This window comes from Aulonocara stuartgranti, assembly GCF_965226115.1.
Source record: "Aulonocara stuartgranti genome assembly, chromosome: 5".
NCBI classification, from domain to species: Eukaryota; Metazoa; Chordata; class Actinopteri; order Cichliformes; family Cichlidae; genus Aulonocara; species Aulonocara stuartgranti.
In genome coordinates this window covers 9,153,427-9,180,291 of record NC_138943.1, presented here as the reverse complement: position 1 = coordinate 9,180,291, position 26,865 = coordinate 9,153,427, and the positions used below count along the sequence as shown (strand labels likewise).

Here is a 26,865-nt window from a genome sequence, read left to right as displayed (position 1 = left end):
GAGTTGAGAGTATCACAGTATCGCAGGAGCACACTGTAGCCCAGAGACTAGAATAAGTCTGCTTTCCATGGTCTGCTGATGTGAACAACCTCACAAATTAAAGGCACACTTGCTGGTTCTGTTGTGGTTGCCCCGTTGAGACCCTAAATCCCCCAAAAAGTCCAGCCAGCTTAATTTTGTGTTTTGTGTTCAGAACATTTGCCGTGAGTTCTGAATTTTGAGCTGCTGTTTGGTGCTATAAGGACATCAAACAGTGTACCTCCAGGGGAAGGAGAGGGCGCCACCTGTTGATTTTTTAAAAATATTTGAAATAAAGGGGCAGCTTGAACAATGCCAGTGTAGAGCATCATGGTAAATGGCCTGTATTTACTTTACTAGTCCCTAAGGACCCCAAAGCGCTTTACATATCCAGTCATCCACCCATTCACACACACATTCACACACTGGTGGTGGCAAGCTACATTGTAGCCACAGCCACCCTGGGGCGCACTGACAGAGGCGAGGCTGCCGGACACTGGCGCCACCGGGCCCTCTGACCACCACCAGTAGGCAACGGGTGAAGTGTCTTGCCCAAGGACACAACGACCAAGACTGTCCAAGCCGGGGCTCGAACCGGCAACCTTCCGATTACAAGGCGAACGCCCAACTCTTGAGCCACGATCGCCCGTCATCATGGTTGCATGAAGCTGTTATATTGCTATATTTCCCAGCAGTACGTAGGAGAATACACAACACACTGGATGGCAGATTCATTACATTTTGCATCTCAACCCAGAAACCAGACAGCTATTTTGACAATTGCTGTTACCTGGATAAACAAATCTTAATAAAAGCAAGCTCATCATGTGACCTGTTTGTGATCCAGCTTTACATAAACATGCAGAACTGCTGTTGTTTATACCAACTGTGCACGCTTTGCCCACATTAAATATTTGGTACTCCAGCCTCGCTTTAAGTGTCCTTGGTTCTGCATAAAAGGTACGTGGTCATAGTGATGATCGGTAGCATGAAGCAGCGATACATTTACAGAACAGGTCTAAGGAACCTGAAAAAAAAAATCCACATATTTTGACAGGCATCACATCAGCACAGCTCTAGTCACGACTCGCTTTATATTATCCTAATTGGTGTATCTCAACAAAACAAATGGTGAAATGCTTGCACGGAAACAATTCTTCCAGCACTTTCACATCACACTTCAGAAACAGTTGAGTAACAAAATTGTCCAGGCAAAGAAGACCAAAAAACCCCAAAACAATAAAAATACAAGGCGCTTACATATAATAAGGAGACTGGAGGGTGTAAGAGCTGTTTGAGCAATTTCACTACAAAAGCAAAAACAATGTGTCTCATGATGATTATTATATTTATGTCTTTATATGTGCTGTCACCATATAATACCTGCCTCCTAACCAGCAGTGTTGAATCATTTATTGGACTGTATTTATGCAGCATAACATAAGATTACTTACCACTGAAGCCCGCATCATTTAAAACACACAAACACACACAGAAAAGAGGCAATTTGAAGTGCAAATCAGTGGCTCCATTCATGATTGTAACGATACTCGAGGAAAATAGGCAGCTGAGGACACTAGTTTTTTCCAGTGTCACAGGTTTTGTAGGAGTCTCAATGCACTGAATAATGTATTGACTCATTTGTCTGGAGGAGCGCCACAGTAAGCCAGACGATCAATGGCACAGCAGCAGTGCCAGATTAGCTTTTAAAGAACTGCCAGCTTTTTTCCCCCAACTGCACAGCTGTGTTCGTCCTTGTATTTGAAAACTATTCTGATGTTAATTTCTAAATTTGTGTCCTGGAACATATTTGATGGGCAGTGCTAGTCAGGAGTGGTTTCTCCATTCTGGAAAGCAGCGCTGTTCCTAATAAACATAATCTGTTATGAATATGTTTGCTTTTTTTCCAACAAAATATATATATTAAATTTTTTATATAAGTAAAGACATCAACCAGAAACAATAAACCAGCAAAAAGATACACTAGTGACAACAAACTGCTCCTCCCATGCCACACATGGCACTTCACACCCCCTATAAACAACATGCAAAACACCCTTTAAAGAAAATAAGATGTCACTGTAGATTAGCACAGTTTGTGATGGATGGCCATAAGCAACAAGTCTTAATCTTCACCAAGGCAATATATGTTTGAAAAACTCAATTTTCCATGATGCTAAATTTTTTAGAGGATTTTAAAAATATTACCTTGGCAATAACGTAAAAATAATAAAACTATAAATTATTGATTTTTATCTCTATCATTTAAAGTTATGGTTCCCTCTATGTACTCATATGCTCTACGTCCCTTCTACCATCAACCTCTCAACATGCACACAAATAGTCACTGCTCTTTTACTTGAACTTCTCCACCTTAGCTATACCCTCCTGTGTTCCCTCTAGATGCACTCATTAACAGTAGAGGGCATTGGAAACATCACCTCATCACCTCCCTACAGGACCAAGGCCCTCCACCTGACCTTGGAAAATGTCCAAGCCAGCAGCACATCAAGCCTCAGAAGGGGAGAGGAGTTCAGGTTGCACGATGAAGGTCATCATACTGCAGCCTTGTTGCATGCTGACGAGATCTGCTACTTTAGACAGAAGGTGAGTTTTCATGGTTTCATCTTTTTTATCATTTGGTGATGCTGGGCTAAAACTCCATAGATGTTTTTACACTCTGACCCCAACTGCTAAGCTGCACTGATCAGGCCTTCATTATACATGATCAGAAATGCAACGTGGCTTCGTGTTGTTGTTTTCCAACACCTTTGAAACTCCATCTGGCAGCTAAAGCCGACATCTGAGCGGCATTCACATAAAGCGAGATCACCACTCACCAACGCTTTCATGTGAAAATACAATCCTGCTTTTTAGAAATAGGGTAGGCGGAGGCAGAAACAGAAAAGTCCATTAATAAGGAAGATGGAGTCTAATGCGGAATTGACCAGTAGGTCTTTTAACGATCACTAGCCATTCATTGATCACGCACTGCAAGACAGGAACAAAGAAAGCTTTGAGGGGAACGACTCCTTGGCTCTGCTTCCACTTCAAAAATCAGTCATCACGTCTCTTAGCTGTAGAGCTCTGTTCTTCCAAAAATAAATACAATCATATATAAAATACAGATCTTAGCAATTAATCTTTGAATAACAATTTACTTGTATATCTTTTTTTTCTTCTGTTAAACTAAATTGTAGTCTATTAACAAATATCAGTACTTTGAAGCATTTCATCGTTAACATACTGTGCATTCATAGTAGTTCAATCTCTTAGAGATTAAGTATTTCACCCATGCTAGGGGCATGACCCTAGGATGAATGGATTTAATGGCTCAAATGTAATTATGAGCAGAGGAATATTAAGGCCTTTTTTGTGCCTCCATCAAGCTCAAAACTTCTTTGTTTTGAGCTTGAATCCATGACGTAAAACCTGCTAAACATTTTTTCAGTAAGGAAATGTTATGAAATGTTTTGCAGTGACCACTTATTATATTCCAAAGTCAACGGTGCAATAGACTTCCATACTTGAAATGTGCAATTCACTTGCATTTTTATTTTTATTCCTATTTATTCTATGTATCCCCTTTGTATATTTTATCTATATATGTCTTTGTATTCATATATGTGTATATGTATATATATATATATATATATAATGTTCTGTAACTCTGTAACTTCTGTCGGTGCTGTGCTTTTTTGGAAACCGAATTTCCCAGAGGAACCCACCCGAGGGATTAATAAAGTTTTATCTTATCTTATCTTATTTTCCAGACTATTGTTATATCTGTGAAAAATTAAACAAGGTCGGTTTTCACCCTATCATTAATTGTTGATCTGGTTTGCTACTCATAAAATATATCTAAATTCTATAAAGCTGCCATGTGGCTTCAACAAACCGAAATGCAATAATGGACAAAACCATGGTGCGAGTTTGGTGCACCATCAGCTGTGACTACTAAAAGCTCCAATCTGTACCACTGCAGTTTGGAATATAACTCTAGGGGCTAGTTTACCCAGCTCTCTCACCAGCTGATGTTGAGGTTGTTTGAAACGGGCACAGAGGCAGCGGTTATCTGAGCAGTAACCACGTTTACAGCTTCAACCACAGCGGCTGGGCTGGGCAGCTCATGCAATAATTGCATCACTGGATCATCTCTATTTTCTGTAGTATTTCAAAAGCATTTCCGCAAACTCGCGGTGTATTAAAACTGGACTGTAACAACCTGCCAACTGTGCATATGGGTAGGGGAAATGCAAACCATATTGTGCAGAAGTAGTTAGGAAAACATTTCCCATCGCGAGCCGTAGGGGCTCTGTATAATTATGTTATTGTTCCAGCAATATGGCCAGACAATGCACAAGTCACATCATCAAGGAAAAAAAAAAAATTTCACCAGGTTCCCATTTTCACAAAAATATATTAGTGGAGTACAGCACGGAGACGACAGCTATTGATTCAAACATATGAGTCTCCTGGATTTCTGCCCGGTCTGTTGTACAAAAGTTATATCCTCCTGAGTTTATCTGCCAGTGTGTCCTTAGTTTTGACCTCTGAATCTCTTGTTGCTTTGTTGCTGCACAATTACTCTTTCAAAATAATGGAATCACACTTTGAAAAGAAGACAAACAGCAGGAAAATAACAGAAATAATTTTAGTATTTTTTTGTTTCCCAGAAGTGAGATCAAGGCAAAAACATTCCAGCAGAAACTTGTTTTGACTGGATATAAACAATAGCGTATTCTTATTGATTTAAGGATGCTGTGAAAGAGTTGTCAGATATCAGCTTTAAATTCTTATTGATGATGGTATTTATAGATGTGTGTACATTTATGAACACCAAAGCTGTTTTTCTGTATCAACAGTGAAACGTAAAAAGGTCAAAACCTGCTAAGAAAGCATAATGGATTGCAGAACAGCACAAAAGTGACACCTGACAAATCTAAATGTATATTCTGTGGTCTGTCTGCAATATGTCACATTTGCAGTACATTACATTGTTCAGCATTAGCCCTCCCTGAGAAAAACATGCTGTTCCTTGCTACAGTGCATTATGAAAGGTTGCAAATGGGCTAATTTGCAGCTTTGACAGTGCCAGCCTCAGCAAAGGCGGGCAGTAATAGGTTTTGAGGTGCCGCTTCAGCGCCTGCTGTGATGGGAACAACGTGGCTGAAAGTAGGCATAGGTCAGGCTCCTTTGGAAACTCTGACAAATTAAAAACAGAAAACCTTTGACATTTATCATGCTAGGAGTCTGCAAAGGTCATTGCCTGTATGTGCTGCTTTCATTTTCCTTCCCTGTCCCCTCTGGACATGTTTTGCTGTGATTGCTTATAGCCTGGTGGAGCTGCAGAAGAAAAAATTGGGAGCTCTGATTTTAGCAAAATACTCTCTCTCTCTCTCTCTCTCTCTCTCTCTCTCTCTCACACACACACACACACACACACACACACACACACACACACACACACACACACACACACAATGACAGCATTTCTCATACAAGCAGCGGATATATGGAGAACTCAGAGATGAAAAACAGAAGTCTATCTGCTGCTGCTTTCCTCTTGTTTATATACTGCACTACAGCAGTTGTTAATGGGCCTATCATGATGATTAGTGATCACATCAGTTTCATCACGATACGATTTAGAAGGAAACCGCTGCTCTGTAAAGAACAACCATAGGCATGTAATACCACACTGAAATTCATTTCTGATTTCCTCGCAATACATCATTCCACACCATAAACACGCAAAACTTGTGATCCCACTGGACCATGACCATCTCATTTAAATGTTAATATAAGTCCCATCATTCATAATTTAATGTGCTCCCTGGCATTTTTCGTTCATTTTGGCGACGCTATCTTATGTGACAAGCCAATTTACTGCTGGACTTGACTAAATTGCTTTAGCATTGTAATGCTAACGCCATAATAAATCCTTGACATACTGTTCCTCCTCAGGTAATAAAAGAAAATAATAGAAAGTTACACACGTTCGCTGTGAAATCCATTCTCATCGATTTCCCCGGCGTTACACACAGCGTGAGATTCTGCCTCCGAGTCGGATACGATACAGCTGGAGAAACATTACGTCTGAGGAATGTGACAGAGCTTGCCCTTCTTGCCCTCTTATTGTCAGAGGTGGCATTAGTGAGGATGAAAGCAGTGTGAGCGATGACACAAGCAGTGCTCGAGAGACGAATCAGACAGATTACAGCTCTGAGGAGAAAGCAGGGCCAGGCTTATTGCTGGTAGGTGTCATTTTGTGTGACCTTTCTGGGAATTACCACCGTGTATGACCCAAAGCATGTCTGCTTGTCACAGAGACATGTAGGAGCTTCTGGTGCTGGTTTAACCTCATCCTCTGTCTTTCTCTGGCAAACATCATGGCTTAACTCAGCCAAGCTACCTTCCAGTTGACCCGATCATGGCCAATAACTGTGGTAATCTCTCACTTCTCGTTAGCTCCCCCACACAACCTCAACTACAATTTAAATTCTACAGGCTTCATGTGTCTGCAATGTGACTTAACCTTTGATAATATGTTGGCACAACTTAGCAGAGAAAACGAGGGATTAGTCGAATCGTAGAAGCTATTGTGGGAGAAAAGCAGCATCAGAAGTTGATCATCATTTAGGGCTAGTCAAAGCTCGAAATCCTGTGATTAAGGCATGTAATCCTATGTTAATTGTAGAACTGCAGCATGTGTTTATACGCTGATGAGTCACTGCGATGTACCTGCTATTTCAAACCAGGCATATCAAATTTGCTTTAAAGAATAAATCTAGTGCTGCCCCCCATTTTTTTAATAAATCCCATGAAAAGACCAAAACCATAACTGTGTCCAACTCTCAGTTTTTTCAAACCTCACTGCTGCATTCGAATTGCTGCTCAAGTATGAATAAGAATTAGAATGACTTTAATAATCCTCAAAGAGAAATTCTTTTGTCACAGTTGTGGAAGCTGTACAACTAAATGAAAAATCTGAATTAAAAATAAATCCCTCCATCCAACCATTTTCTGAAGCCAATCTGGGCCTCAGTCTAGGCAAAAGGGCCCAGATCTCCCTCTCTCCTGCCGCCTCCTTCAGCTCATCCAAGCCAGTCAAGAGTTATAATTTCTCCAGTGTGTCATGGGTCTGCCCTGGGGGCTCTTTCTAGTAGAACATCCTGCAACCCTCTCAATTTGCTCTTTTCGATATGAAGAAGTAGCAGCTCTACTCTGACTGACCATCTCAACTATCTCTAAGGAAGAGTTCAGGCAGCCTTTGGAGGAACCTCATTTCTACTGCTTGTATCCATAATCTTATTCTTTCAGTTGTTACCCAAAGCTTGTGACCATAGGTGAGGGTAGGAACATAAATCCACTGGTAAGCTGACAGCCCTGCTTTCACACTCACTCCTCTCTCTGCACAACAGACCCATACAGTGTCTACATTACTGCTAACGCTTCAACAATCCATCTGTCAATCTTACACTCAGTTCGCCACTGACTTGTGAATAAGACCAAGACAGATGAGAATGAGATATTTAAAGTCCTTAATTTTGTCATCCCTCACTGGCTGAGAATGGCCTCGGATTTGGAAATGCTAATTTTCATTCCTGTTACTTCACATTCACCTTTTATACCTAATTTAGCCATCATAGTTTTTGTGGTACATATGAAGTTATGACAAGAAGCCACTTTGATTAGAGCAGCGACTGAAAATGGCTACTCTGGCTCAGTTCAGAAGGTTAAAGTTTGCCAAAATTTGCTGAAAAGCACCTTTAAAGCACAATTTACATTAATTTACATCTTGTATCTTAATCCATAGATTTTAAGCAGCACTGTGACCTCACTGACTGTTTTTTTTTGTTTGAGTAGTGACCATATTTAGACAAGTGGGTGGTGTGCGAAGTTATATGCTAGCAAGCATAGTTAGCATATTACATAGACAGAGATACTTGTTATCTAGCGCCAAACCAACATGCAAATGTGAACTGAAATGTCACTCATCAAGACTTGTGCACAAACGCCTTCTGCCTTTTGTTAGAAAACTGCATTAAGACCTTTAAACATACTCAGCAGATACAGATCAGTTATTCAGATAGCTGAGGTGACACTAACAGGAAGTTAGTGGTCTACTTGACATCCCAAATCTAATACAAAGCCGCTCTGCCTCTAAAAATGCAGTTTAAGCAGCTGAGTTTTACAAAAGAAAAGAAAAAAGAAAATCAACTTCACATACCACCTTTTTTATAGTAGTAGTAGAACTGACTCATCTTTGGCTATTCCTGAAACTGCAGTCTTCGACACTTGCCTGGGTTTAATTTTTCAGTCCTGGTGGTTGTTGTTTGGTTTAGTCCTTACAAATCTGTAAAGATTTTATGAATTCTGAACATAGCCATGGTAGAAATCTCAAATCACTTCGAGCCTTTGTGCTGAGATAAGTGAACCAACTGTTATACCTGCAAGTTTTGCTATATTTCAAGAAGTTTTGGGAAACTCATATTATTAGGAGTCTTCTGTTCATTTATTTTAATTATGTTAGTTCAGGTTTTGCCTTTTTACTTTAGAAATCTTTCAGAGGATCATTCAAGTCCCCTTGTACCTTGTTAATTTTGCTCGTCTCTGTTTTAGTTAATTCCTGCTTTATTTTGTGCTCTCACTCTTGTTTTTAAAAAAATAATTTGCTAAGTTATTGTCTGGATTATTTTCAGGAATGCCTCCTCCCGCGTGTTTGCAATCCCTTGATTAACTCTTGTGATCAAGAGATTGCAAGAGGTATTATTATACTTTGTCTGAGCATCTGTGTTTCTTGCCTTCATTGTTCCTTGTTCCTCTGATGCCTTTTGAGTTTCTGTTGCCCGGGTGGATTTTTGGACTTGTGCATTAAACTTAATAAAAGTTTTTTTTTTTTTTGTTATTTCTGCCTGTGTTTTGACCCCTGAATTTGGGTCCTTAACCTGCAAATCCTGACATGAATATATGCAAAGCTCGCCTTGGATCATTCCTCTCATCTAATTCTTTTAAAAATTTATATATTCTCAAAAATGTTGTGGTATTTCTTTAAAGAAAGTAGAATTTATGTGAAATGTTCATAAAATGCAATGGAAATAAACAGTTGTGTGGATTTCTCTTCAGGAAAAGAAACAGTGTCTAAACAATCTCTATATCCTGAAGATCTGGGATATAGCGGAGAGGGGCTTGTCTAATAATATATCCCACTGAGCAATACGACAAATCCTGCTTGAAATCCAGCCAAACACTAACAGGAAGCTACTGTGACAGGCAAAAATACAATCACTCAGCTTGCAAAGAATAATTGCTTTAAGACACTAATTAAGATAAATGAGCTTTAAAGAGAGAGAGAAAAGGACACAGAGGGAGAGGAAATGAAGTTATGAAGTTAAATTGCCATTTTACTTGAAATAATGCCTGTAGACTTGCAACAACTCCAAGAAAATATCTCTGAAGACATCCGATGTAAAACCATTTTTCTTTCCCTCCACATGTTTCTCCCTGAAGACGTTTCTCATATATTCACGGCAGCCCTGTGCCTGTGTTTTCCCCTCCCTTCACATCCATGTCTGTATTTGATGTGCTCCACAATCCAGCCTTTCGACACAGTGTGTTTTGAGAGACAGATGAGAGGAAATGATTCATTCATCAGACAAGGCTCAGAATACAAATCCCATCTGACCTGCTGATCGGATGGTTGATATTGCAGATCTTCCTCGTGGCGGGTGCCGGGTACGCTTATTAGGGCTTTCAGTGGAGCATGGTGCATGGGTCATCATGTCTCCTGTAGTGACTCTGTGTGACAGCAAACACAAGCTGGCCTCACCTCTGAAAATGTGCACATTGCACCAACTAATTCAAACGTCAAACCAGATAAGGAACTGCAGGATGATAGTGGGATATGAGGGCTGGACAGGCCTGTCAGAGGGGTAATTATTTTCCACCAAAAGGAAATATGGATTTGGCCTCAGGTGTGTGTTTTCTTGTTTCTGTGGGCAAATGTGTCACATCAGAGCTCTGCAAAAGCAGATATATATACTCATCAAAACTTTTGTGATTGCTTTGGACTAGCAATTTCAAAGTGCTGCATGGAAGAAGATGAGTGAGGAGAGCTATCTGTGGTGCTGAAAATGACATTTAAAGACTTGTCTGTTCGCTTTTCTTATCTATAGGTTTGGCACGGACAAAAATGGCATTATATTAACTTAAACAATTATTCTGGGGGGATTGTGATTAATAGAAAACACTGACAGACACAGTGTTTATCAGAGATATTTTATCTGTGAAGTGCATTCATGGCAAGGTGCCCAAAAGGTAGATGTGAGAGCTGTAATACTTAAAGCATATATGACAGCAGGCAGATGAAAAACAACCTGCAGGGATGTTTTTGATGTATTTTCATTATTTTTATTATAGAAATATTTTTCATTTGAGATTCCTCAGCACCCAGATATCAGAGATTTTTGTATACGAAGACACACAGAATACACAGAATATTTCTCCTTCGTGTTATAGACAAGAGATTAATTATTTTAACTCATCACTGCCTTTTGTTATTGTGGCAGTGATGAGGAGATTGTCATGGTTTCATTGCAAGAATTAGAATACAATTTCCTTTCTCGCAGATGTAAGACTTTGGAAGCTGTACAACTTAATGAAGAAAGAAAGAAATTATAAATTAAATATATGAAATTTTAAAACATTAAAATTGAAAGAGGAATTATACAACCAGATTGGTTAGACGATTAAAATGTTTTTTTTTTTTTATATATATATTCAGTGGAGCATTTTTCTTACTACTAGTCTTTTGCAGAGTGTGCTTCTCTGGTGATCCTCCTGTCTGCTGCATGTGCATTGTCTTGCTCCAACCCCAGGCCTTTTTAATACGCTTACTAATACTTTTAGTATCATTCATCCAGAAGTTTTTGCCTACAGTGGACCACAGCATGAAAAATAAAACATATGGAACTGAGCTACTGGTCTTGTGTTGTTTGCTGTCCAAGTAGATTTCCAGAAATGCCTGTACCTCCTCCATCAATATAGTGAAAAAAGGAGTGAAAAAAGGAGCACTGTAAGTCCTGAATTCCATAATTTACCAGTGTTGGATGTTAGGGTTCCTGGGTCGGTGACCCAGTGTTTTGTGTTTTTGGTTATTTGATTTTGTTATTTCTTTATATTCTAGCTTTGCTTTACGGGTTTTTCTTAAGTTAAGGTCCTCTGGGTGGGGTTTGGTTAGAGTTTTAGTGTTTTGGTTTTCTGTCTGTGTTCCTTTGTTGCTGTCTTCCCTGTCTGCTGTATTTCCACGTCCAGTCAGTGTCTGTGTCTGCCCTGGTCCCACGTCTCTGTTCCCTTTGTTTTAGTGCTTGCCTGTGAGTCTGTGTTAGGTTTCCTGTTTTACTTTGGAAGTCCATGTCTAATGTTAATGTGTCTGGTTTCGCTGTTTTTCCCTCCTGTTACTCATTCCCTGATTGCTCCCTCTGTGTATTTAAGCCCTGTGTTTCTCTGTGTCCATGTCGCGATCTACCGTTTATTTTGCTGTGTTTTGCCAGTCCACCGGTGTTAGTTTATTTTGAGATTTTCCCAGTTATGTTATGTTTGCGTTCAGCATTAAAGCTGTTTTGTTTTAAGTTTGTCTCTGGAGTCTGCATCTTGGGTCCTATCCCTGTCCGCACACAGCCGTCACCTAACATTGGATGGTTCAGTTCATATCAATTCACAAAATATGAAGGTACAAAAGTACTTTCTGTGATGTTATTTGGATATATGAATAGTCAGATATTAATTTATCACTATATCAGATAATATAGTGGGGTAATATGTAAGGTAATTACTTAAACACAGACAATGAGTAAATTAGTTTAAAATTCTGGGTTGTTTCTTATCTTTGCCATACTAAATATATGTAGTATTAGCTTGTCCAGTCTTCTCAATGACTCATTGAGCCATTCCCATTCATGATGCATCTGGCTCGTTTGATGATGAGGCTGATGCTCACCAAAGCCTCAGCAGAAATGGTCTAAGGGGAAGGGTGGCTGTCAAGACGGAGGGAAAACAGGGGAAAAGGACGAGTTATGGCAAATTGCACAAGAACTGGGCTGAAAACCAGTCACAACAGGAGTGATGAATCCAGATTTGAAATATTTGGTTCAAATTGTTGTCATTATGTACAGAGAAGGTCAGGAGAGTGGTACAACGGTGATTGTCTACAGCCACTGAAAAATAAGGTGTAGCCTCTTGTGCTGGGGATCTTGTCAAAATTGATGGAATTATGAACATAGTACAATCAGATTTTGATCTACCACATAATACCAATTGGAAAGCAACAGCAACAGTTTTAAGCATGTGACAATCATCCCAAACAAACCACCGATGCAGTTAATGTATACCCGGATAGAAAAACACACAATTGCACATCAGTCGTGGATTAGCCTTCCCAGAACCTGGGCCTCAACATTACTGAAGCAGTATGAGATCATTTCAACAGAACAAAAAGCCAGCCAAGACAGAGCTTTGAAAGCCCGTCAATAAGCCTGGAGAACTATCTCAGAAGACTACTTAAAGAAATTACAAGAAAGCTCCCTGAGAGAGCTCAGAGTGTGTTGAAAAATGGACACAAGAAACACTGACTTTAAAGCTCATTGGAATTATACAAGCTCTGTTTTTTCTTTATGCACCGTATTGCCATCTATGCTTTCACATGTTTAACAAAAACCACTGCACTCATTTCCCATTTTCATTGCAAAATATAAAGAAACGAAGTGAGGCTCAAGACTTTTGCACAGTACCCTAGATACAAAAAAATCACTACCAGACACACATCATGTTTTAGGAGTTTGGTATCTTGCTCAAAAACCTTTTGACATGTAGACTGGAGGACGCGGCTATCAAATTACCGACTGTTCAACTAGTGGACAACCTCCTGAGCCACAGTTGGGAAAAAAAAGCCAAGACTGAAACAGTATTTATGCCTAGAGGATGCACTCGTGAGCCTTTGATGCTTTTCAGTAAAATGTTTTGACACAAGTAAGCATGGCCATAAAGTCTGGCCTAAAAATTCAGGTTCTCTTCAAAATTAACTGTGAAAACTTAACAACGTTTTAAATTTAGTGCTTTTCTGTAAAATTACTTATTTCGTTTAACACTTTGTTTTTGATATTCGCATTAGTCTCAGCTGTACTTTTTAGGTTAGTGTTAGTGAATGTGAGTATGCTGATCTGCTAATCTAAGGTTTATGCAGAAGCAACACATGCATGCTAAATATCAACAGCCTCAGTTTTCTGACAGTGGTTAAAATTTAGGTTGTTTGTACTGAAAAGCCCCCTGCCATCACCACTAATTAGTGATGATTAGCAAAAAAAATATAAACATCTAAAATGTAGCTCAGTCTTCTGTCTTTCTACAGGCAAAGATGAAGTTTATACCTTAAAGTTTTTCTTTGTTTTGTTTTATATATTAGCACTGAAACAACAATGGTTCTTCACTGTGAAAAAAAGGAAAAAAAACAGGGATTGATGCTGAGGCACACTCTCCCTCTGACTTGCTTCCTTTTATTTGCTCAGCCACTGTGCAATGATTTCCTTTGCCAAGGCAGAGACACTGCACATTAAACTCTATTCTGAGCACAGGCTTCATCCACCCTGTGTATTGTGAAAGAATCCAATAATAAGGCTGAAAGTGAGAGAAACCCTGCAGAGATCTAATCAGTGCTACGCATTATACTGTGCCAGGGTCCAATGTATACCCAAGTCAAACTCATCAGCAGCCATTTTCAGAAACCAAATTATGAATTATTATCACTCACAGTCTCCGGTACACTCCTTAATGCGCAAATTAACTAAAATATCCTCTGACATTTGTGCTGAGGTTTCAATAGACGACACATGGAACATCTCCAGAGGGGCAACTTCTGAAATCTCGCCGAGCTCATGGTTGAATGGATGCGATACACAGTTTCATGCATTTTCACCTTTTTTGAAACACACTCACTCACCGCATCTTAGTTAAAAATACAGTTTTGTATTTCCTCACATTAATTTGCAGCCTCAGGGAAGGTTCCACTCAGTTCCTGCTGAATATTTTGCCATTTTTTAACTGTGACAAGAAAATGCCAATTTATGGAGCACACAAAATTACTTTCATCCAATAAGCCAGATGCAAATGAATTCCAGTAAAGAAGGTCAAACATATTCAAAGATTTTCAAAGCCCTCTTTAATAGAAAAAAAGCTGGATGTTGGCCTAAATGTGGAAGTACTCTTAAAATACGGTGCACAGTGTGATAAGTAAAGGCTCGCAACGCATTCCTAATGCCTTTCACTTAACCTGCCAGATAGCAAAAAAATGGGCTTGGATAAATTTGTCATGAATGAAATAAAAAGTTAATTTATTTGCTACCTGCCTGACTTTTTATGAAAAACTCGTGGATAAACAAGGCTCAAATGTGTGCAATGGGCATAGAACCAGAGTGATTTGGCTTAAAATGTGCATCCTGCTCCACAGGCTACAGGGAAGTGCTGAGGGGGCTGATCACATTCTGTCCACCTGTTCGCAGAGGGAATGACCTCCAGGAGCAGGTAGACATCCCAGCAGGTAAGTTACTGCTCAAGCCAAGCATGCAGGTAATGCACAGTTGAGTGATGAAGCCCTAAAACCCAGAGTGGGGAAAGAGGAGTGAACTCCAAACCAAAATTAAAACTAAAAGACAAAGAGACCACAAAAAACAAGCTAGATTAAAAACAAACAAATACAAAAAGATGAGTTTGTGTAAACAAAGGTAATGACGTCCGCAGTTTTCTATATGCACTCGCTGGTCACATTATTAGGTACATGTTTTGAACTGCACGTTAACACAAATATCTAATCAGTCAATCACATAGCAGCAACATCTAGGCATGTAGACATGACTAAGAGAACAGCTGAAGCAAAACCATCTCTAGTGTTTAAAGAGAATGATCCAAAAATGAGAAAAATATCCAGTGCAACAGCTTTCTGGGTTAAAATGTCTTGCTGATACCAGAGCTCAATAGCTGAAATAACCACTTGTTATAGCCAAAGTAAGCAGAAGAGCATCTCTGAATGGTCAAAACATCAAACCTTAAAGCAAATGAGGTACGGCAGCAGAAGAGTGGCCTGGGTGGGGGCCACTTTTACCAGTTAAGAACAGGAAACTGTGACTACAATTTGTATGGGCTCATCAAAAGTGGAGAAGAGACGATAGGAAAAATGTTTCCTGGTTTGATCTCAATTTCTGCTGCAACATTCAGAGTAGTAGGGTCAGAATCTGGTATGAACAACATAAAATAAAGCATCTATTCTGATTTGTATCAATTATTCAGGCTGGTGGTAGTGATGCCATGGTGTGGAGGACATTTTCTTGACCCCTTAGCAACAACTGAGCATAGTTTTGGTGCCACAGTCTGCCTGAGTAATGTTGCTGACCATGTCATTCCCTTTAGGAGTGTATCACAGTGTATCCATCTTCCAATGGCTGCTTCAAGTAGGATAAACCACCATGTCACAAAGTTCTGCTAACTTCAACCTGCTTTCTTGAACATGGCAATAAGTTCACTGAACTCAAATATCCTCCACAGTCACTAGATATCAATCCAGTAGAACAGTGTAATGAAGAAAGAACACTGGTGATTAAATGTTCTGTCATATTGATCAAAGTTCTTTCAAATCTTTGGATTTTGTGCACATAGAAGGGTCTGGATCGCAGAGGATCTCGGGATTGATCAACACTTTCTTTGTAATTTGTTGCTTCATTGACACTCACAGGTAATTCTTATTGCATACTCTCGAAGCTGAGCTTCAATGGATAACACTCAGTCGCTGTGACATTTGTGTTTAGTGCATTTTCCTTATCTGCTTCTCCACTGTAACTCAGTAAATATTCATAGTATGGAGGTAAGTTTTCCATGGCTTCAATATACTAAAGTTATTTATGAATAAAAGTCAAGACCACCATTATCATCGCTCTCTCTGGTAGTTCAATCAGTGTCGGGGCTCATTAATGTGATAGTAAGTGATATGTATCATGATGGGGACAGCATGGTTGCACAGTGGTTAGCACTGTTACCACACAGCAAGAAGGTCTTGGGACTCTCCAGGTATTTCAGCTTCCGCTGACAGTCCAAAGACATGCAGTTAGTGGTGTTAGGTTAATTGGTGTTTTCTAAATTACCCATACGTGTGAATGTGAGTGTGAATGGACAGACTGGCAACCTGTCCATGGTGTACCCTGTGCCTCTTCCCCCATGGCAGCTGGGATAGGCTCCAGCACCCCATGTGACCCTGAATTAATTGGATGGATAGATGGACCGGTGGATGAAACTATGCTTTGGAAATGTATTTATTTTTATACCTTATGAATTCTTATATTATTAGACTTGTGAGAAAGTTAATTGAGGGAAATCTCGGTTCTACATACATGTAATCTTCAGTAAATATTGCATGGTAATGATGTTATGAAGGAGAGTAAGGGGAAAGATGCTGTTTTTGCCTTAAAAGGGTGAAAATGTATAAGGAATCAAAAATAAGATAAACACTCTGTTCCTAAAAACAATTAAATGTGGCTGGAGGCATTTAATGATCTAATAATTTAGATTAGATTAATAGAAACCCATAAAAATGTTCGACTTCCACTTTTTCTTAGTTTTCTCAATATTTACAGTATTGATTTGCTGCATTATAAACGCTGGAATAAATGGGAAGCTGCAAAATGTCAGCAAATGTCAGCTGATGAAAATGCATGACTGATGGTTGAACTGTGTGTTTTCATATCACATTCACACACAATTGGCTCTCACTGTCTGCCGCCCTCTTCTTCCATCTTCAGCGCTACGAGACATCCTGCAAAATACCTTCAGAGTTAATGACGGTAATAAACTGAAGATAAACACTGAGCTCTTATAAACAGAGCACAGAATTTCATTTACTCACTGTTGTAACTGAGGAAAGGGTCAATTTACTTCCAATTCAATCAACGGAGGCGATAACATTCATAAAGGAGGAAACCTTTCTCTGGTATTTCTAGTCTGCCAGAAACTTGTGAATGAGGTCTCAGTCATGACTTTATAATTTGCAGATTTAATTTGATTTGTGGATTGAGTCTATAATACAGGAAACTTGACACATCTCGTCTTGCAGCAATTCCTGAAATAATGTTTTTGTCTGATTTTGCTGCCTTGTTTCACCTTCAATGACATATTCATTCACTTTATATTAAACTAACTGTGTGAACACATTTACAGTGTCCTTGGCAGGTCTTTCAAAAAGACGGCTGTGAAGAAAGTGAAATAAAGCCTGTAATAAGAGTTAGAACTCTGCATTTATAAGTGTACTTATCCATAAAGCTTACTGATAATTAGAAAAATCTGCAATACAGTTCACCTATCCACACATCTTTTAAAATTTTTAATAAACTTGAACTTCAATTTTTAAGATGCCACAAAGAACACTTATTTGATCTACTTCAAACATGGAGGGTATATTGCCGAGGACCCAAACCAGTGCAGTGCTAAGTCTGAAGTGATTTGCATGAGTAGTTCTCATGTTGGGTAAAAGTAGTTCTCTGTTATCTTATGTGTTTTTCCTGTGAGCAGTATTTTAAGGGCACAACAACTAATAAATAAAATTTAAAATTACTGTATAAGAACATAATGCTTCAATTGAATGGCTTTGATTGATAGAAAGGGGGATGGCATTTGTAGGGAGGTAAAATTTATCAATTTGTGGAGAAAACACTTTAAGATATAAATAACGCCAGGAGAAATTATTGTGACAGCGACCTGGTTTTTGGCTTCAGCTGGACCCTGGAAGTCAACAGGTTTCAGTCTGAATGTTGGAGTTAAATAATGCTAATGTGGTTCCAGGCATTATATAATGACACTTCCAGACTAAAGATCCTTCAGAAAAACTTTGCCTGAAGCAAAGGCAGAAAGACATTTATTGGACTGTGGAAGTGTCTAATAAGGCGATAAATTACACCTTGCATTTGCGAAGCACAAAAAAAGAAGAAGTCAGTGTTATGTTCAAAAATTCATTCAGTGAAAATTACAATGAAAACTGTCATTACTATCATTCCAGAGGACATAAATACCATTTTTATGCAACAGTGTCTTGAATCTTTTTCTTCCTGTTTGACATGCCTCGGATTCTGACAGCTTGAAAACCACTGGACTGACACATTTGTTTATCTGTCTTTATAAAGCCCTACAAAGACATTAAAGCATCCCCAAGCCACTAAACCCAAATTTGAAATTTAACTGTATTACTTTGGTTTGAGGCTGGCCAAAAAGTTCAAACTTTGACAGAATGTCACTACTCTGATAGGCTAAAGCAGACAAAGACAGAACAAAAACTACACATCTCTTTTTATGCTTTTATTAAATTCTAGATGTTTAAAGTATTGCTTTATTGTAATACTTAACTTTGTCCTCTCAGTTATTTTATGTGGATATATTACACAGAATACACATGAGACTCAATACACAAGTGTCAAGATTTTATATATTGCTCAATGGATATTTTCTCTCTCTCAGAGGAAACCCTAGAGCAGTTTCTGAAGTACTAAGACCAACCTGTCTTTCACCAACAATCATACTATGTTCAAAGTCACTTAAGTCACCTTAAATCTTTCCTATTCTGATGCTTACTTTGAAATTCAGCAGATACTTTCCATTAACAAGAAGTTGAAAAGAAGTTGTATATACAGTTATTACAGTGGAAGCTCATATTAAACATGGCCAACGTTTCAAATGATGAGGTTAACACATGTAACACTGTAAGCTAAAAACTCAACCTTCAGTTTTTTGTTTTTTTTTCGACTCTCGCCTCTGTATGTTGTCATTGAGACTGGATATCTTTAATATGGTCATCTCAGAAACACTGCTCTGGGTGTCAGCACAGCAGATCCAGATTAAAAGATAAATAAGAAGTGTTTTGAACTATGAAAGAGAGTTGCCAAGGAGGATTCAATAATACAATATTGATTTAGAAATTAGTGTAATTCTTTCCAAATCAATATTTTAGACCAAAAAAAGGTCATTTTTTGACTTGCTGCATGTTGTTCTGTGTATAACAATTACCAGCACTAAAGATCCCTTTGGGTTAAAAACTTTGTGTTTTAGTCTTCAGTTCCAAATAGTTATAATGCTGTGTAAAATGTAAATAAAACCAATATTCAGTGATTTTCTGATCTCGTAAACTCATATTTGATTCACAATATTAAAAAAAGACGAGGGTCACAAAAGGTTGTAAAAGTAATTAGAACCTAAAATAAATGGCTGGACGAACATTTAGAAAGTAATAACTGGGTATAAAAATGTTAAAGTGCCAGAGTTTCTCAGACATAAAGTTTACCAATTTACAAAACAAAACAAAACAAAACAAAACAAAACAAAACAAAACAAAACAAAACAAAACAAAACAAAAAACAAAAAACTGCATCTACAATTTGTGGGCAGGAACACCTCCAGAAATCAATGTCTGTGAACACAGTTCACCGTACCGTCCACAACAGCAGGTTAAAGGCAAGGTAAGGAAAGGCAAGTTTATTTATATAGCTCAATTCAACAGCAAGGTGATTCAAAGTGCTTTACAGAGACATTAAAAAAACCAAAACAAATAAAAAGCATGATTTAAAATGGAAAAGAAAAGGAACAGTAGATAAAAATCAGTAGTTAAAATGTAAGTTTTGAAATTTAAGCTTAAAAGTAAACAGTGCGGATTTGGTGCTTTATTCAAATGCAGCTGAGAACAGGCGAGTCTTCAATCTGGATTTAAATAAACTGAGTGTTTCAGCTGATCTGAGGCTTTCTGGGAGTTTGTTCCAGATATGTGGAGCATAAAAGCTGACTGGAACTTCTCCGTGTCTGGTTCTGATTCTGGGAACTGATAAAAAACAGGATCCAGATGACCTGAGGGATCTGGAAGGTTCATACTGGGTCAGGAGGTCACTGATGTATTTTGGTTCTAAACCATTCAGAGCTTTATAGACCAGCATCAGAACTTTAAAGTCTATCGTCTGACAGACAGGCAGCCAGTGTAAAGACCTCAGAGCTGGACTGCACTATCATGCAAAGAAGAGACCATATGTGAACATGATCCAGGAACATCACTGTCTCCTTTAGGTTAAAGCTCATTTATAATGGACTGAGGGAAAAAATGAAATTTGAAATTCTTTAGAATTAAACGTAATCCCAGAAGTAAACATGCAGCATCCATGTTTTTGGAGAACACGGTCAGTGTTCTCCAGACTAAAGAGAAGACTGATCATCCAGCTTGTTATCAGTGCTCAGTTCAAAAGCCTGCATTTCTGATGGTATGGGTGTGCATTAGAACCTATGCAATTGACAGGCTGCGTTTGCAGTTTAGAGCAACATATGTCTTTGTCAGGGAAGTCCTTACATGTTTCAGCAAGACCGTGTCAAATCACATACTGGATCTATTTGAACAGCACACCTTTGTAGTAGTCATTTAAGCTGGTCTGCCTGGAGTCCAGTCCTTTCACCAATTGAAAACATTTTGCATACAATGAAATTAAAAAAACGACATTGAAGACTCTGAACTCTCTAGCAGGGTCAATCCTCTACTGTTGTTGTCGACTGTTCTTAAAAGAAGAGGGGATGCTACACAGTGGAAAATTGAAACAATCATTTTTTCCTAGTATTTTTTGGAGTTGAACCATTTGATGTGTTTTCTATTGTGAATAAAATGTGAGTTTATGAGATTTGCAAATCATCGCCTTTTTTATCGTGGGGCAATCGTGGCTCAAGAGTTGGGAGTTCGCCTTGTAATTGGAAGGTTGCCGGGTCGAGCCCCGGCTCGGACAGTCTCGGTCGTTGTGTCATTGGGCAACTTCACCCGTTGCCTACTGGTGGTGGTCAGAGGGCCCGGTGGTGCCAGTGTCCGGCAGCCTCGCCTCTGTCAGTGCGCCCCAGGGTGGCTGTGGCTACAAAGTAGCTTGCCATCACCAGTGTGTGCGAATGGGTGGATGACTGGATGCGTAAAGCGCTTTGGGGTCCTTAGGGACTATACAAATACAGGCCATTTACCATTTTATTTTTATTTACCATTTTATTTTTATTTACATTTTACGCAGGAGCCCAAACTTTTGTGGAATTGGGGTTGAATCACCAGATAAACAAGCGCCTTCTTGTCTATGAGAGCATCCCGGCTTACCCGGTTTGTAAATGTAAAACTTGGCCTCTCCACTCCTTTAGCGCTATTTGGAATCAATACAAAAAGAAACAGCTTGTGTGAAAAATCAACTGAGATTGAAAGGAGCATCATGTACAGACTTCACAAATAAAACTCAGGGAAGAAGATGATACAGCCTGAAATGCTCAATTGATGAACTACTCGACTTTCTGAAAGTTTAATACAAAATCACTACTGGAATCACCACAACAACCTTGACATTGAAAAAGATGTATGCCTAAATGAGCTGATGGCTGTGTGTTTGCAGAGAGATTTTTTTTTATGAATAATATAATTAATTCCTAATCTAAATGCATAAAGTCATTGTTGTTGAACAAGGAAAGTGATTGATTGAACAGAACTGTGTAGAAGCATCAGTGCTTGTATTCTGAACACAAATTTCTCATGGGTAGAAAGAAAAAGGTAGATGAAGTCAAACATTTTCCTTATGCAAAGCTTGACTAATAATTCTACAAAATACATGATTATGTTTTTAATGTTAACTGTGCACAGGCAGCCTCATAAATATTGACAGGAAGACTTATTTTGGCTTTCATCTAATCTCCTTTTTTCAGGTTTATGTAAATCGACTTTATCATTTGGCAACATGAGTGAGAGATCTGTGTTGGCAGCTCAGGGTGCAATCTGGTCCTGCCAAATGTAGCCATTTTTCATCAACACTACAACAAGACCATCAGATTCAGTGACCCCCACCACGTTACTTCTTGCAGAGCAATAGACAGCATGAAATATGGATGAAACCACCATAACGTCACCCACGGCCAGTGAGGTTCTGTTATGAAGCCTTGAGCTAAATATTTTTACACTCGGGCTTTTGGCTGTTTTGAAATTGGGCGTGTGGAGGAAGGGGTGGCTCTGACTTTGAAACTGAGGACAAACAGACCAGCAAGCATAGCCTGTATTACCCTGCATTCTGACTCTAAAAATGATTGTGATTTATAAAATGAACTAAGCCCATAATATCATCACAGCAAGAGAGCCAAAGGCCATTTTTACCGTATACTATGCAACTAAAAGGCTTTCTGCAATCAGGGGCTATAACCAACTGAGGCACTTCTGTGCTAGCTTCACTTTTCAGACCTGAAATCTGCATCCATCCTTTTATACCGTCTATGTCTCTTTCACTAGGCTACATTATAATAGCTCCATTACCTTGTGTTTAAATCTTGTGTTTCAGTGAAGGTGCCATATTGCCACAGGTTAGCTGTGCCTCCTAACAGATGAATATGGAGGTTGGAGGTACACTTTACTATCATTACGACTCACAAAATTTATAAGAAAAAAATCAGGTGGTTTGGTTTGGTACTTAATTCTGAGAGAATGTTCCTGATTTTCCAATGGAAAAGTGGTCCTTGGTCCCTACTGGTGATAGCACTTTTAATAGAAATCTGAAAAAGTCCCTGGTTTGAAGGCTTCTCTCGGCTTCCTCTAAATATAAAACTGGTCTGACGGAAACAACCATTTAATGTTTTTACTTTAAACTCTGTCCTTCTTACTGTTCCTTTGTTTGTTAAGCCTCCCACTCTTAGAAGCACAGTTTACACTGATAACGGCAGCTGATTTACTTTTTAAAATACTAAGGATATTTTTTGAAGAACTGGGCCTTTATTTTTGATAGATCTAATAAGGAGGCTGCTTCCTTTCTCTTCCTTTCTCTATTCAGCAGCTGCAGGAAAACAATTGCCACTTGCAGAATGTCTAAGTAGCTAGCAAACTAATTAAACTGACATGCACTCCAGTGCTAGCTCTAGATGACATTTTATATACATTTATGTTTACTGCATGTCACACTCTTTAAAATGACAGAATAAATAGATTTTGCCCGATGAAAGCAGTGAGACATCATCGGGTCGCCTCATCCATAACTCTGGTCTTAATACTGACACTTCTGCGCATTGTCCATCAGTCATGATATCAGATGGTGGACACATCATTTAAAAAACATTTGCTGCCACAGATCCGTGAGCTTTGCCACTTTCACCAAACTATATTTTTTGTCTCATCAACAGAAGATTCAGAAAAACAGTTTTATTCAGGTGCTTGTCCTTAATCAAAATAAAAAAAACAAAACAAAACTGGACCTTCCAATGTGATAACATTCACATTGTACCAGGATTTTTGGTTGTAAATAAAAAAAAATGTTTTTAAAGTATTTCACCATGAGGAGTAATACCCAGCAGATGTGCTGAAGTATTACTGACAGGCCATGATAAGCGATCGATGTTTTGGTGAGGACTTTAATGTAGTGTTAGTTGTTCGCAGTTCCCTTTTCGCTCCTTTTGCACTCATGATGTAAATAAGAAGTTCGCAAAGCTCAAAGTAGACTTTTAAACTGTTAACCACCGAGGTCTTCACCTGCTTGTGAGCACATTCAGCGCAGTAGATCTTCAGCTTAGGTAAAATCTTTATTTAGTATTTTTCTCTTGGCTCTTTTAAACAAAAGTGCAGTGCAGGAGCAGTTTTGGTCAGATCTCTTTAGGCTGTATTTAGTTTAATGCACCTGTAAAGGCAGTCTTGGCCCTGATATCCACTGGCTACATCTGAAGCGCACCCCCCCCCCCCCCCCCCCAAAGAAAACCCCAAAAAACTGCCCGCTGGCAAAGTCAGCAGACTAATCAATGGATTCCCAAATTGCATTTTTATTTTCCAGGTCCACATTTTCTCAACCACACAAAAAAGTTGCCGCAGCAAAAATCTTCAGTCTGATGTGAAATACAAACCTGGTTTGACTTTTCTTTTGGATGGAAAACATCTGTGTGAAACTATTAATATAGACAACCTCACAGAAAAAAACACCTCTAAGAGACGTCTAAGGAAGAAAAAGTAACTAGGGAATTAATAATTGTTTTCCATCACGAGCCTCCTTGTTATGAATGTGACATTAGAGTGTGGAAATGATGGATGTGCTTTGGATAAAGCCTGGTGTTTATATGTGACTGTTTAGGCAAAATGAGGGATATGAGGGCCTCTCAATCCTATTCTTTGCACAGTGAGGTGTAGCGGTTCAGACTGAAAGGTTTTAATGGCTTTCAGTTGTTATTATTCTGTGTGTTATGACAGCTTGATTGGGCCTGCGGTTGTCTTTCATTGCCGTTCCATTTGCAGAGCTTCGTGTTGTTATGGTAATTTCCATGAAGTAGATTGCATCTAGCTGGCTACTCCACTTGGGTCCTGTCTGTGAGAGAGGCCCAGAGCCACAGCATAATATTCATAATGAACACATTAGAACAATGCCAGAGTAAAATATCACACACACCAGGCACACTTGAGTCCTTTCACTGACCACCCCGGTTACCTGAGTAACTAATTGCAATATTGATGAAGCTGCAGATCACCATTTTCCAGGAGGAGGTGTGATTTCATTTGAATTTTTACTCATTTCACTAATGTCCACAGGCTTGCAAGGATCCTGCATTGTCCAAAAGTTTACTCTGTGTGTCATAAACAAGGCCAAGGCTCATGTTTGAGAAGGGTTTGACTTAACAATGCAGGTACTTTATACGATCAGCCCATCTGCTAGCTGTGCCTTCCTGCTGTGATATTTAGGCAAATATGCACGTAAGTTTGTGATTTTATTATTTGCTAAATAAAGGTTTTTGCAACTCTGTTTCCTATTTCTCCTTGCCTTCTCATAAAATACTAGAAGACTATGAGTTTTATGCTGTAAAACCCATTGATGCAAAATTGTGAAACTCACTCTCAGCATCTAAGTGTGCAGACAGAGATCAATGCATCCCCTTTACTGCTTCTTCAACTTTGAGTTGCTGGGGACCTGTAGCCTGTAACTGTTTTATTAGTTGTATTAATGAATATTGATATATTTTCTAATTCCAGCGCTCTTTAGTTTTGCTCAGCTGAATCAGATATTATGTTGTCTTTACGTATGGTAGTCTCCTTCAAGACTTCTTGAACTAAAAAGCTAACGTCTCCCTCTCTCTCTCTCTCTCTCACTGAGTTTACTCCAGAGATTTGAGAGTGTAAGTGCGGCTCTTGAAGGAATGATAACGTGGATTTGCACACCAGCTTGAAAATTAATTCACACCAGACCTGTGGAGAACAGATAACAATCTCCCACATTTCAGTTACACACTTACAGTCTACATTAAAACCTCAAGCAACCTTGAAAAATACCATAAGCCATCCATACAGGCATGGCTCATCACACATATCTTAGTATTAACTGTAATTACACATCACTACTCTTTTCAGCACAGGTGACATCTCCTTTACTGTTTAATCTACCTTTTTTATATGATGAAAAGCAGGAGAAACAGAATGTAATATTTAAAAATGAATTGTTGGATGCAAACATGATCAGACAGGTCTACAACTCTGTCCTTCAACATAAAGCATTTTGCTACAATCTGGATGTGAGCTTTTGGCATATGAATGGTAACGTTTATAATTCTTTTATTTTCACAGCCATTTATGAAGCTTTCATCTCAACAAGTTTAGACTATTATAATTCACTTCTCACCAGTCACAGGACCATCTTCTGGCATCATCTCATCTAAAAGCCAGATGCCACACTTTTAACAAATTCAAAGAAATAAGACCCCATCGCTCCCATTTTTGCTGCACTTCTTCAGAACTGATTTTAGACTTAAATTAATTAGTTAGCCCATTTCAAATGCTCCCGAAGCCTTACAAAAAGAAATTGCTCATTTTCTGCTTAAATCCTACAGCTGTGGAACTCTTTATAAGACAAACTGGAGTTTGTCGAAAGAAAGTCTGTTATTGCTCCCCTTTTAAGTCTGTTGAACACATCTGTCTTTATTGTAGGCTTTTGTGTCTTCTCACTTAAATCTGTAGCTGTGTGCATCTGTATTAACTCCCAGCACAGTTTATGTGCATAACTAGCCTCAAGTGTAAGTTTGTATATTTGTCTTTGTTTGTGTTCAGACTTGTGCGTTTGCTAATACAGTATGTGTGTGTATTTGTGGTGTGTGTGTGTGTGTCACAGAGGTTCGTTAACTCGTGCACCCGACGTGGGGCCAGTGAGGAATAACTGCCATCTGCTCAGGCCTGAGGGAGTCCGCTGCCCACCCAGAGCTGCTCAGCCCTAACAGGTAGCCAGTGTGACATCTCAAACTCATCTCCAAACCACCAAACAGCAAATAATGAGGAGCAGACAGCTGGCCGATGGACGCTGCATGCCCCCCTTCCTATCCACACCAGAAACACCCCCCCCCCCCAAATGTCTACTGAGCTTTTCAGCAATATGGGCAGGACAATGGTGATAGTGGGTTTGGATACATGCTGCACTAGATCCTTATTGTTACAATCATATATTTTTTAACCTTTATGGTTTATAACGCTTAAAAAGGCTTAAAATGAATGATCTTTGCTAGAGCTCTGAGACACACACACAAAAAGTGTGGCCACATTATTAAGCCTACAGATGGCAGTATTTCAGCTGGAACTTGTGCAGGCTGCTGTGAGCCTTTATATCAGCCAGTGAATGAAAATACAGCACAGAGAATTTGCTCTAAAACATGTGAATGCTTGCATTTCTTAGAGAATCACACACTGAGCGAGCGGGCCTAACGAGCGAGTAAACCGCTGCAACACAATTCCTTTTCCCATCAGAAGATGTGTGAATACATGATTCAAAATATACA

General features: G+C 39.0%; 1 long non-coding RNA gene across 1 annotated transcript; it reads left to right on the top strand.

Moving 5' to 3' along the window:
* The first annotated feature begins 7,380 nt into the window (after nucleotides 1-7,380).
* LOC309707505 lies at nucleotides 7,381-26,275 on the top strand. Its single transcript, XR_014276996.1, has 3 exons — nucleotides 7,381-7,393; nucleotides 14,522-14,611; nucleotides 26,208-26,275. It is a non-coding gene; the product is annotated as an uncharacterized lncRNA (long non-coding RNA).
* Nucleotides 26,276-26,865: the final 590 nt, after the last annotated feature.